Source organism: Salmo salar, chromosome 22, assembly GCF_965601325.2.
Source record: "Salmo salar chromosome 22, fSalSal1, whole genome shotgun sequence".
Taxonomy (NCBI): Eukaryota; Metazoa; Chordata; class Actinopteri; order Salmoniformes; family Salmonidae; genus Salmo; species Salmo salar.
In genome coordinates this window covers 37,986,557-37,999,920 of record NC_138312.1, presented here as the reverse complement: position 1 = coordinate 37,999,920, position 13,364 = coordinate 37,986,557, and the positions used below count along the sequence as shown (strand labels likewise).

At 44.4% G+C, this 13,364-nt stretch overlaps 1 protein-coding gene across 1 annotated transcript in view; it reads right to left on the bottom strand.

Moving 5' to 3' along the window:
• Positions 1-13,364, bottom strand: part of loxl2a (lysyl oxidase-like 2a) — a 72,262-nt gene that overhangs the window by 46,972 nt on the left and 11,926 nt on the right. The window lies entirely within an intron of this gene.

The window sequence follows — 13,364 nt, the reverse complement described above, 5'->3', positions numbered from 1 at the left end:
TAAAAATGGTTTAAATAAAAAAAAGCTATCACCCATATATACACAATACCCCATAATGACAAAGTGAAAACATGTTTTTAGACATTTTAGCAAATTTATTGAAAATAAAATACAGAAATACAGAAAAACATCAAGGAATAGTTTCTGAAGGTACTGTAAATACGTCAACAAATTGTCATTGCCAATTCAATGGACTTCTCAATGTGGAAATGGTGGTACTAGTGGACGGGACATGTCCTCATGGAAGTTAAGATTTTTTAATACACTACCCTAGTGATTACTCAACCATTTCCACAGCAGCCATTTGGAATAGGGCAGAATGTTTTTCTGACTGGGTTCCCCGTCCGTCTGTAAGTGTCTGTGTGAACGTGAAGCAGGCGTGAAGCAGGCCATGGTCATTCCAGTAATTGGAAAAAGCCTGAAATGACTTTCCTCTTATTCCCCCCTGCTTGACCATGCTTCACATTGGAATAACACGTGCATGTCTACTCGTACTCACTCTCTGTTTGGTCTGCAGAAAGGTGTTCACGGTTTTCAGGGATACAGTATTTTCAACTTAACTTGCGTTTCCCCTGAAAAACGGATGTGGGGACTCCACTCAGGCGTATTTTTACGGCTGCTACGTTAAGTTAACTCGTATTAAACATAGGAAAATGTGTGTTAATCATGCTGCCGCAATTTAGTAGCGGATGGCCTAGTCAGAAAAAAATACATTCTTTGAAATTGCTTTCACATATGCCTCTAGCCCTGCCATTTCATAGGCCTTCACTCTAACTGACTGGAACGAGTGTGTGTGTGCATCTGTGTGTGTCTGTGTGCGTGTGAATTTGTGTGTTTGGCATCTGGAATATCTACTCTTGTGTAACTATCCCGCGAGACAGAAAGTACAAAGAAAACAGTAGAAACCCTTGACACATGCCTGGACTAGGCCCACTGCTCAATACCCCCATAACCCCCACTCACACAAGCCCAGCAGGGCCAAGTCCTATCAATCCTACCAGCAGACTAAACCATTGTGTCCAATCAGTGGAAAGCACCCCACACAGAGCACATCGCTTCATTCCAGTCTGACACTGCTCTTACAGCCTCAATGAGTCAGGGGTGAATTGAGAAGTAGTAGTGAAAAAAATAGTGCCAATTATATGAAATCTGTTATCAAATCTAATATTAGCTTTATCACCATTATTTGTATGTAGTAGACACACACCTTCATGTAAAAACAGGAGGAATATAACTAACAAATGGAGTCTTGTTAGCAACGAGCCTTTCCAAGAATCCCAATTTGTCCCCTAGCCGCTACCCCCTAGGCCTAAGCAGTCCTGAAAAATAAGTCTGAAAGACTTCACATTGACTTCCACATCTTGTTGTTGCCTCACCTCATTTACACTATGATAACAACAGCACATAAGGCCAGGGTTGTTTATGAATGCAACATGCCAAGTATGGATGAAAACATGAGACACAACATCATTGCTTGCTAGCTACGCATCACAATTCGGGGAAAGTCCTAAACCTTGAGGGATTTGGGACAGCTGTTGTACATGTGAGACGTTAGGGAAGGCAATAAAGAAGGACATTCAAATCAAATCAAATTGTATTAGTCACATGTGCCGAATACAACAGGTGTAGACCATACTTACGAGCCCCTAACCAACAATGCAGTTTAAAAAAATAAATAAAAAAATATATACATTAACGTTCACAAGTTTGGGGTCTGTCACGTCCTGACCAATATATGTTGTTATTTTCTATGGTAGAGCGGTCAAGGTGTGACAGGGGGTGTTTTAGTGTTTGTTCTATGTTTTCTATTTCTATGTTGTAGTTCTAGTTTGTCTATTTCTAGGTTGGGATTTATTGGGTTGACCTTCAATTGGAGGCAGCTGGTCCTCGTTGCCTCTGATTGGAGGTCATATTTAGTAGGGGTGTTTCTGCATGTTGTTTGTTGGGTTATTGTCTTTAGAGTAGTGTGTTGTCCTCTCTGCGTCACGGTTTGTTGTTTTCCTATTTTCAAGTTATTAAGTGTATTGCATTCAGTTTCACTTGTAATAAATATGTGGAACTACGAAAACGCTGCATCTTAGTCCGCTCCTTATAACAGCCCTGACAGAATAACCCACCAACAAAGGACCAAGCAGTGAAAGAAGGAGCAGCAGGAGGAATGGACATGGGGGCAGATTTTGGACAGGGAAGGACCCTGGAGTCATGCTGGGGAGTACCAGCGCCCAAAGGAGGAACTTGAGGCAGCGAAGGCAGAGCGACGATACTACAAGGCGTTATATGCACCGAAAGGCAAGTGCGAGAGTCAGCCCCAAAAAATGTTTGGGGGGGAGGTTTGCTAAGTCAGGATGGAGACCTGAGCCAACTCCCCGTGCTTACTGTGGGGAGCGGGTGACGAGGAAAGCACTGAGCTATGCGGAAATGTGCACTGTATCGCCCATATGCATTCAAATCCCGGTGTGCTCGGTGCAAGCTCCTCATCGTTGTCGGGCTAAGATTGGCATTCAGCCAGGAAGGAGTGTGCCTGCTCAGCGCATCTGGCCACCAGTGCGTCTCCTCGGCCCAGTTTATCCTGCGCCTGCTCTACACACGGCAGCCATCATTCCCCAGCACAGCCCAGTTCGCCCTGTGCCAGCGCTCCGCCCGTGCCGGGCTACAGTGACCATCCAGCCAGGACGGGTTGTGCAGGCCGTGCGCTCCAGACCTCCAGTGCGTCTCCAAGACCCAGTGTACCCTGTGCCTGCTCCGCGTACTCTACCTCCAGTGCGCCACCATAGCCCAGTACGTCCTGTTCCTGCTCCCCGCACTAGCCTGAAGGTATGTGGTACTAGTCTGGCGGCTCCAAAGCCAGCCCCACGCATCAGGACTCCAGTGCGTCTGCCCAGCCCAGTATGTCCTGTTCCTGCTCCCCGCACTCACCCTGAAGTGCGTGTTACTAGTCTGGCGCCTCCTATGCCAGCCCCACACATCAGGCCTCCAGTGCGTCTGCCCGGCCCAGTACGTCCTGTTCCTGCTCCCCGCACTTGCCCTGAGGTGCGTGTTACTAGTCTGGCGCCTCCTATGCCAGCCCCACGCATCAGGCCTCCAGTGCGTCTGCCCAGCCCAGTACGTCCTGTTCCTGCTCCACGCACTCTCCCTCCAGTGCGCATCCATAACCCGGTACAGTCAGTGCCTGCTGTGAGCACTCGGCCCCCAGCGACGCTTCTCAGCCCAGAGCCCCCAGCGGCGGTCTGCAGCTCATTGTCTTCAGCGGCGGTTAGCGGTCCGAAGCCTCCGGCGATGATCCATGGTCTGGTTCCTCCGGACATACAGAAGCGGGGGGGATCAGCGGGTGGTGGGGGTACTACACCCGGAACCAGAGCCGCCGCCATAGACATTAGTCACCCACCCTACCCCCCCCTTTGTGTAATTTTATTTTATTTAAATTTTTGTCTGGGTGCATTCGGAGTCTGCACCTTTTGGGGGGGTGGGGGGCTGTGTGTACCTTTACGTCCTGACCAATATAAGTTGTTATTTTCTATGGTAGAGTGGTCAGGGTGTGACGGGGGGTGTTTTAGTGTTCTATGTTTTCTATTTCTATGTTGTAGTTCTAGTTTGTCTATTTCTAGGTTGGGGTTTATTGGGTTGACCTTCAATTGGAGGCAGCTGGTCCTCGTTGCCTCTGATTGGAGGTCATATTTAGTAGGGGTGTTTCTGCATGTTTGTTGGGTTATTGTCTTTAGAGTAGTGTGTTGTCCTCTCTGCGTCACGGTTTGTCGTTTTCCTATTTTCAAGTTAAGTGTATTGCATTCAGTTTCACTTTTAATAAATATGTGGAACTACGAAAACGCTGCATCTTGGTCCGCTCCTTATAACAGCCGTGACAGGGTCACTTAGAAATGTCCTTGTTTTTGAAAGAAAAGCACTTTTTTTTGTCCATTAAAATAACATAAAATTGATCAGAAATACAGTGTGGACATTGCTAATGTTGTAAATGACTACTGTAGCTGGAAACGGCAGATTTTTTTATTGAATATCTACATGGGTGTACAGAGGCCCATTATCAGCAACCATCACTCCTGTGTTCCAATGGCATGTTGTGTTAGCTAATCCAAGTTTATTTTAAAAGGCTAATTGATCATTAGAAAACCCTTTTGCAATTATGTTAGCACAGCTGAAAACTGTTGTGCTCATTAAAGAAGCAATAAAACTGTCCTTCTTTAGACTAGTTAAGTATCTGGAGCATCAGCATTTGTGGGTTCGATTACAGGCACAAAGTGGCCAGAAACAAACGACTTTCTTCTGAAAGTCGTCAGTCTATTCTTGTTCTGAGATATTGAGGCTATTCCATGCGAGGAAATTGATCTCGTACAACGCTGTGTAGTACTCCCTTCACAGAATAGTGCAAACTGGCCCTAACCAGAATAGAAAGAGTGGGAGGCCCCGGTGCACAACTGAGCAAGAGGACAAGTACATTTGTGTCTAGTTTGAGAAACAAACGCCTCACAAGTCCTCAACTGGCAGCTTCATTAAATAGTACCCGCAAAACACCAGTCTCAACATCAACAGTGAAGAGGCAACTCCGGGACGCTGGACTTCTAGGCAGAGTTGCAAAGAAAAAGCCATATCTCAGACTGGCCAATAAAAATAAAGGATTAAGATGGGCAAAAGAACAGACACTGGACAGAGGAAGATTGGAAAAAAGTGTTACAGACAGAGAAATCAAAGTTTGAGGTGTTCGGATCACAAAGAAGAATATTCGTTAGACGCAGAAAAAATGAAAAGATGCTGGAGGAGTGTTTGACGCCATCTGTCAAGCATGGCAATGTGATGGTTTGGTGGTGGTAAAGTGGGAGCTGTATACCGGGTAAAAGGGATCTTGAATAAGGAAGGCTATCACTCCATTTTGCAACACCCATGCCATACCCTGTGGACGGCACTTAATTGGAGCCAATTTCCTCCTACAACAGGACAAAGACCCAAAGCACAGTTCCAAACTATGCAATAACTATTTAGGGAAGAAGCAGTCAGCTATATATATTCTGTCTATAATGGAGTGGCCAGCACAGTCACCGGATCTCAACCCTATTGAACTGTTGTGGGAGCAGCTTGACTGTATCGTACGTAAGAAGTGCCCATCAAACAAATCCAACTTGTGGGAGATGCTTCAGAAAGCATGGGGTGAAATCCTTTCAGATTACCTCAACAAATTGACAACTAGAATGCCAAAGGTCTGCAAGGCTGTAATTGCTGCAAATGGTGGATTCTTTGACGAAAGCAAAATTTGAAGGACACAATTATTATTTCAATTAAAAATCATTATTTTTACCTTGTCAACATCTTGACTATATTTAATTTTGCCACTCATTTTATGTATGTTTTCATGGAAAACAAGGACATTTCAGAGTCAATGTGCGGGGGCACTGGTTAGTTGAGGTAATATGTACATGTAGGTAGAGTTATTAAGGTGACTATGCATAGATGATAACAACAGAGTAGCAGCAGTGTAAAAGAGGGGGGGGCAATGCAAATAGTCTGGGTAGGCATTTGATTAGATGTTCAGGAGTCTTATGGCTTGGGGGTAGAAGCTCTTTAGGAGCCTCTTGGACCTAGACTTGGCGCTCCAGTACCGTTTGCCGTGCGGTAGCAGAAAGAACAGTCAATGATTAGGGTGGCTGGAGTCTGACAATTGCTAGGGCCTTCCTCTGACACCGCCTAGTATAGAGGCCCTGGATGGCAGGAAGCTTTGCCCCAGTGATGTACTGGGCCGTACGCAGTACCCTCTGTAGTGCCTTGCGATTGGAGGCCGAGCAGATGCCATACCAGGCAGTGATGCAACAAGTCAGGATTCTCTCGATGGTGCAGCTGTAGAAGCTTTTGAGGATCTGAAGACCCATTCCAAATCTTTTCAGTCTCCTGAGGGGGAATAGGTGTTGTCGTGCCCTCTTCACGACTGTCTTGGTGTGCTTGGACCATGTTAATTTGTTGGTGATGTGGACACCAAGGAACTTGAAGCTCTCAACCAGCTCCACTACAGCCCCATCGATGAGAATGGGGGTGTGCATGGTCCTCCTTTTCCTGTAGTCCACAATCATCTCTTTTGTCTTGATCACGCTGAGGGAGAGGTTGTTGTCTTGGCACCACACGGCCAGGTCTCTGACCTCCTCCCTATAGGCTGTCTCGTCGTTGTCGGTGATCAGGCCTACCACTGTTGTGTCATCTGGAAACTTAGTGATGGTGTTGGAGTCGTGCCTGGCCGTGCAGTCATGAGCGAACAGGGATTACAGGAGGGGACTGAGCACGCACCCCTGAGGGGCCGGCATGCAGAGGATCAGCATGGCGGATGTGTTGTTACCTACCCTTACCACCTTGGAGCGGACCGTCAGGAGGTCCAGTTGCAGAGGGAGGTGTTTAGTCCAGGGTACATAAGCTTATTGATGAGCTTTGAGGGCACTATGGTGTTGAACGCTGAGCTGTAGTCAATGAATAGCATTCTCACATAGGTTTTCCTTTGTCAAGGTGGGAAAGGGCAGTGTGGTGTGCAATAGAGATTGCATCATCTGTGGATCTGTTAAGGCGGTATGCAAATTGGAGTGGGTCTAGGTTTTCTGGGATAATGGTGTTGATGTGAGTCATGACCAGCCTTTCAAAGCACTTCATGGATACAGATGTGAGTACTACGGGTCGGTAGTCATTTAGGCAGGTTACCTTAGTGTTTTTGGGCACAGGGACTATGGTGGTCTGCCTAAAACATGTTGGTATTAGAGACTCAGACAGTGAGAGGTTGAAAATGTCAGTGAAGACACTTGCCAGTTGGTCAGTGCATGCTCGCAGTACACATCCTGGTAATCCGTCTGGCCCTGCGGCCTTGTGAATGTTGACCTGTTTAAAGGTCTTACTCACATTGGCTAGTGCTCTCATGCATGTTTCAGTGTTATTTGCCTCGAAGCGAGCATAGAAGTAGTTTAGCTCGTCTGGTAGGCTCGTGTCACTGGGCAACTCTCGGCTGTGCTTCCCTTTGTAGTGTGTAATGGTTTGCAAGACCAACCACATCCGACGAGCGTCAGAGCCAGTGTAGTACGATTCGATCTTAGTCCTGTATTGACACTTTGCCTGTTTGATTGTTCGTCGGCGGGCATAGTGGGATTAAGATCGAATCGTACTACGGAGGGCATAGCGGGATTTCTTATAAACTTCCGGGTTAGAGTCCCGCTCCTTGAAAGCGGCAGCTCTAGCCTTTAGCTCAGTCCGGATGTTGCCTGTAATCCATGGCTTCAGGTTGGGGTATGTACGTACGGTCACTGTAGGGACGACGTCATCGATGCACTTATTGATGAAGCCAATGACTGATGTGGTGTACTCCTTAAATTTCTTCGGAGGAATCCCGGAACATATTCCAGTCTGTGCTAGCAAAACATTCTGGTCCGACGGCCCCATCACCGCCTAATACATGTTCCTTGTTGGCCAGCCAAATATGCATCAACCCTTCCCCCCCTCGCTCATTTTTCATTGACATTTTAGTCATTTAGCAGACACTCCTATCCAGAGCAACTTAAAGGAGCAATTAGGGTTAAGTGCCTTGCTCAAGGGCACATCGAGAGATTTTTCACCTAGTCAGCTCGGGGATTCAAACCAGCAACCTTTCGGTTACTGGCCCAATGCTCTTAGACACTAGGCTACCTGCCGCTCTCAAACCCTTCAACTCTTAAACCATCCAACTCCATCTTGTCCCACAGAACTTGAGTTATCTGAAGCTCGAGTTTCCCTTTGTTGTCCTGCAGGGAGAATGTGAAGAATCAGATTTTTGGAAACAGACACCTTCGCTTGCCTTGTGGAATGCAACATTTGCTCCCCCTGTAGCTGTATATGGACCTCAAAGGCCCAGTTCCATCATGTTGGGTTGTTATAACTGGTCGCTAGGCGGTATGTTGAAAATATGTTTGGCCGGGAGCAACAGACACAATCGTTATTGGTGTCTCGCAAGTGTTAGCAGCTCCTGCTTTGCTTTTCTAATGGTAGGACTTCACATCATGTCTTGTCATAACTCATAAGTACTTGGGGGAAGACCTCTCGGTCAAGACCTGCAATAACTCAGGGCAAGAAGAACTCATCAAAACCTGCAATGACTTTAAACTCTTAGAGCTGATTTCACAGATTAAGGCTAGTGCTAGACTAAAAGGCACTTTCAATTGAGATTCTCCGTTGATCTTGTTTTGAAGTCCAGCACCAGGCTTAATCTGGGTCCAGGAAACTGGCCCTAAATGCTTGATACACCAGAGAGTCCTCAAAATAGTTCATATTGCACGGTGCTGGTGTGTCTCTGCCAAGATCAATGCTGAAATTTCAACATTCACGATCATGAAGCGTAATTAAAGATGTTATAGATACTGTAGGAAGGATCATTAATTTTGGCTTTATCCCGTTAGCGGGATTGATATGACGACAGCCAGTGAAAGTGCAGGGCGGCAAATTCAAAACAACAAAAATCTCATAATTAGAATTCCTCAATCATACAAGTATTATACACCATTTTAAAGCTTTACTTCTTGTTAATCTAGCCACAGTGTCTGATTTCAAAAATGCTTTACGGCGAAAGCAAACCATATGATTATGTTAGGTCAGCACCTACACACACAAAAACACAGCCATTTTCCAGCCAAAGAGAGGAGTCACAAAAAGCAGAAATAGAAGGAAAATTAATCACTAACCTTTGATGATCTTCATCAGATGACACTCAGATGACTTCATGTTACACAATACATGTATGTTTTGTTCGATAAAGTTCATATTTATATCCAAAAATCTCAGTTTACATTGGCGCGTTATGTTCAGTAATCTTTTGCCTCCAAAAACATCCGGTGATTTTGCAGAGAGCCACATCAATTTACAGAAATACTCATTATAAATGTTCATGAAAAACCAAGTGTTATACATGGAACTTTAGATAAACTTCTCCTTAATGCAACCGCTGTGTCAGATTTCAAAAAAGCTTTACCGAAAAAGCAATAATCTGAGTACGGCGCTCAGTCACAAAAACATGCCATACAATATATCCGACATGTTGGAGTCAACAATAGTCAGAAATAGCATTATAAATATTCACTTACCTTTGATGATCTTCATCAGAATGCACTCCCAGGAATCCCAGGTCCACAATAAATATTTGTTTTGTTCGATAAAGTCCATCCTTTATGTCCAAATACCTCCTTTTTGTTCGCGCCTTCAGTTCACAAATCCAAATTCAGGACGAGCATGTCAGACGAAAACTCAAAAATGTCCATTAGAGTTCGTAGAAACATGTCAAACGATGTATAGAATCAATCTTTAGGATGTTTTTATCGTAAATCCGCAATAAAGTTTAAACCGGAGAAATCCTTTGTCTTCAGAAATGCAATGGAACTGAGGTACCTCTCACGTGAGCGCGCATGCCTGAGGCTCATGCCCTGCTGGCAGTGTTCTGACTCCAGTAGCTCTTATTCATTCCCACTTCACAGTAGAAGCCTCAAACAAGGTTCTAAAGACGACTGTTTACATCTAGTGGAAGCCTTAGGAAGTGCAACATGACCCCACAGACACTGTAGTTTGAATAGGGAATTAATTGAAGTCCTACAGACCACTTTCTGTTTGGATTTTTTCTCAGGTTTTTGCCTGCCATATGAGTTCTGTTATACTCACAGACATCATTCAAACAGTTTTAGAAACTTCAGAGTGTTTTCTATCCAAATATACTAATAATATGCATATCTTAGTTTCTGGGAGTGAGTAGCAGGCAGTTTACTCTGGGCACATCAGTCATCCAAGCTACTCAATACTGCCACCATCCATAAGAAGTTAAAATAACTGCAAGGAAAAATCAGGAGATAACTCATGTGCATCCTCATTACATACATCCTAATTTCATAATAAAACTATACATTATACGATACGGTTTGTAACCCGGCCCCATGGAATATCCCTCCACATCGAGGCACCGCAGCATGCTCCTCCCAGCTGACCATCTGAGAGCCAACTCCCCAGGCCTCTTGGCGATTGGTTCCACGTGTGGCATGCCATTATCCCCCAGCTGCACATGCAGCATTACGTGAGCCGCCAACCTTGTTGAATCATGGTGTTAGTTAGCTAATGATAAACAAGGCTTCCTGCCCACCTCCAAATGTTTTGGTCTGAAGAGAGAAGACCCCATTAGATGGCTTCATTTAGTACATTTTTTGGCTTCATTCTTTGGCTTCTTGGAGGAAGGAACCGAGGACAAACAGATATATACAAAGCAGGGACCAAATATCACACAACGACTCCTGCTAATATATACAACACTAGCGTAAACATATGCAGAGAGATTCTCATTACCTACACACCACCACCGAGCTGATCTAGTTCCATTGTTAAAACATGGCTAACACTGACCAAAGAAGGTCACCATGAGGCGGCACTAAAGAAATGTTGACATCACTTACAGGAAATATTGTGGCTAGATGTCAGGGGTCAAAGGTAAAACACAGCTCTGTGTGGGTCTGGCATGCTCTGCTTGGATAGATGAAAGCAGGGGGTTAACACATACACGGAGAATCTGCCTGGAGCAGAGCTGAACAACTGAGATGATTTATAAGGGCTAAATGCTAGGAGACACTTGAAAGTTACAGCGTGAAGTGAGATTGAAGAAATGGTCATAGGCTAGTATATCATGACGTTTAAGTTTTGCTTAAATAACAAAAAATGTCTGAGTCTGAAACGATTATCAAGAGATGGAGAGAATTCAGTGTCTACTTTTACCACCAAAGGGGCATCGATTTAGCTGAAATTATGGAAAGACAACTTTTAGTCAGCTGCAGTACTGATGTTTTTATTATGGACAACCTATCATTTGTGGTAAAAGCTTAATATAATTGCCCAATCTGTGTGGTCTTGTGTTCCTTTTTGACAGCTAACTAGTGTAAAGGACACACACACACAAACAACAAACAAGCCTTCGATAAGCAGAGAACCCCCAAAACACCCATAGACCTTGTCTGTGAGTTTAATTTTAAAAAGTTGAACTTAGGGACAGGATAGAGCATACCAAGATACTGTAGGTGTAAATATTTTTGGGAAATATGAATAACTGAATTAGCATGTAGCACAGTTGTGTCTAGTGGGGTCAAGTTACATAAAGACATATTGACAAAGTTGGGTCAGGGCATGACCTGGTTGGAAACCCTGCATAGAATACCACTTCATCCCAGGAATGAATGGAAGACAGGAGATACTTGTTCCTGTTTCTGACCCAAGGTCAGGCTTGGTGAAGAGGCAAAATGACACATTTTCCCAGTCCACTCCCCTGCTAGTTGAAAGACTGGTCAGTCCAAGGAAATATTTACATAGTGTGGACAGTTATCTGTAATAACACCCATAGAGATGTAAATATAAACAGGGCACAAATAAACAGCGGGAGGGTGCCGTTTGTAAGTCCAATGTTCATGTATAGCAGACATAGTATAAAAAGAACCGTGTGAAGTTTGAGGATAGGGATTCATCTATTGAACTAGCTTTTCCCATTTAGATTCCAAGCCAGAAGCTTATGAATCATTTATGAAGAATGTCATTTTATAAAGGGTGTATGAAGGCTTCATTAAGCCTTGAAAGTAGTAGTTAATTTCATGACCACATCTCCTATTCCAATGCCTTTCTTCCTCCCTTTTCCTCATACTTTCTCATAGAGTTGATCGTTAATTTCATGAGAAAGATACACAGGGATCTGAGAAGTTCTCCAGGGTCTTGTTATCTTATGAAGTCGAGTGAAAACAGACACGGGAGAAGAATCCACTGAAATTTGAACACTGCCAATTCTCTAGTCTAGCACAGTCAGTGGCATTTGACTATCCTGCTGCTCTCAACTGCTAACTGTTAAAGTTATAAACCACAGACTGGCCTCTCAGTTTTAGATGCATTTAACTCATATTTAATTTCAAACGCATTCAAAGGAAACACAAACACTTGTGTTGAGCTAGGCTCACATAAACGGCCATAGTCATGTTATTCCTTGCTGTCTGTATGGCAGACGGCAGGAGTTTTAGATTAGTGTTCAAGTACTCTATGCTAAACCAGGAATGCCCCCCCCCCCTTCCTTTAGCGCTATAAACCCATGCAGACTTTCCATCCGAGCACAGAGGTGCTCTCATCAACATGATGGGGTGGTATTCCCCGTGTGTGTGTGTGTGTATGTGTATGTGTGTGTGTGTGTGTGTGTGTGTGTGTGTGTGTGTGTGTGTGTGTGTGTGTGTGTGTGTGTGTGTGTGTGTGTGTGTGTGTGTGTGTGTGTGTGTGTGTGTGTGTGTGTTTCATCCACTATGTCGTCATCTCCTCCGTACCAGTCAGTGGGGTCTGGGTCTCTGTGAGTCAGCTGGTAAGCATCCCAGACACCAGAGAGGGGCAGAGAGGGGTTCTCAACTGGGCCGTCACCATGGTTACGCCAGAAAGAAGGGCCTACTGTGGTAAAGTCCTCAGGCCACAGACGGACCATAGCACGCTGAGCTCAAATGTATCTCGTTTCCTGCTGTAGGTGAATGTGAGCGCACTAGCGGAAGTTTAAAAATGTGGCCCACTTGTGTCACGTCTGTTGGCATTGTATGATGTCACGTTTCCTTGTCTACTGGGTGGGATCCCCTTTCATCGTCTGGTTCCATTCACATTTTCTCTCCTGAGCAAGTCTCAACCTAAAATACTTTCTCAATGTCACTGTTGCCTGATAGGTTTAATTTAACATGTTCAAGCTCTGGTTTGTTGTTAACCTTATGTAGATGTTTAAAGTCATTCTAAATAAGTGAAACCAAAATAAACAGTATTTGCAGAATAGCAAAAACTGCTTATTTCTGTGAATTCAGGGCACTCTAAATCAAAAGTCAAAGTCAAAACTTAGTGTGATCCCTAAACTTAGCTAAGGCTGTTTTTCAACTCCCAGAGAACTGCAAAAATCAATACAGCTACAGTCAAACTTGAGTTAAACTAAACTCAAGGATTAGTGTTATGTACAGGCTGATTAAAGTCACACAGACACCCTCTCAATGATTAAACATTACCAAAGATATGTGTCTCTGTTGGTGCTATGTGGACTTTCTCTATAGGAACTCGTGTTTGATTTAGCCTTAGTTACAATCACAGTCCAGACCTTTTAAGGGAACCCAAACTTGCCTGGATGGAATGTGAAATAATTTCTCATGAATATCTCATATAGGATTACACAGACATCGTCCTGTTTTCTACCCTTCTACCTACCTTCCTCTCTACCCTTCTACCTCCCTTCCGTTCTACCCTTCTACCTACAAATCAGCTGGGATAGACAATCTGGACCCTCTCTTTTTAAAATTATCCACCAAAATTGTTGCAACCCCTATTACTAGCCTGTTCAACCTCTC